Below are 578 nucleotides of genomic sequence, written 5' to 3'. Positions count from 1 at the left end.
TGTAACATGCATTTTGTTGTATTTGTGTGTATAGGACCAGGACCACCTCGAAAATGAGATGCTATACATCTCAGGTGCTACACTTTCAATAGATTATTTCAAAACAATTCTGACAAAATATGTCCTGTCATAATTTGATCTCTCTCTACTGTAGGTAAAGACTATACGGTGACATTCTGATCAAAACAGACTGTACTGTGAACATTCATGTACATTCTCCAGTTGTATTTAGGTGTACATGCAATAATGGTGAAGATTAACTAGCAATCATTTACCCATAGGGACCCCCTGGAACCCCCCCAAGGATCCCTGGGGGTTCCCGAACCCCACACTGAGAACCACTGATCTATACAATAATACAGCAAAGTAAATATACAAAGATATACAGTACACCAAACAGAGACATCTCTCTGAGAGATGGCTCTTCGAATGGTAACCTAGAAGAACCTTCAAGAACCTGAAACTTGTTTTTTTGTGTTCTCCTGTATGTGTGTATCCTTCCTTTTAGCATTATTGTATAACTGTACATCTGTACTTTTAGCAAACTATTTAAAAAGTATTGAATCAAAGCCACCTCT

The sequence above is a fragment of the Electrona antarctica genome (genome assembly GCF_951216825.1).
Source record: "Electrona antarctica genome assembly, chromosome: 9".
Taxonomy (NCBI): Eukaryota; Metazoa; Chordata; class Actinopteri; order Myctophiformes; family Myctophidae; genus Electrona; species Electrona antarctica.
This window is presented reverse-complemented; position numbering follows the sequence as displayed.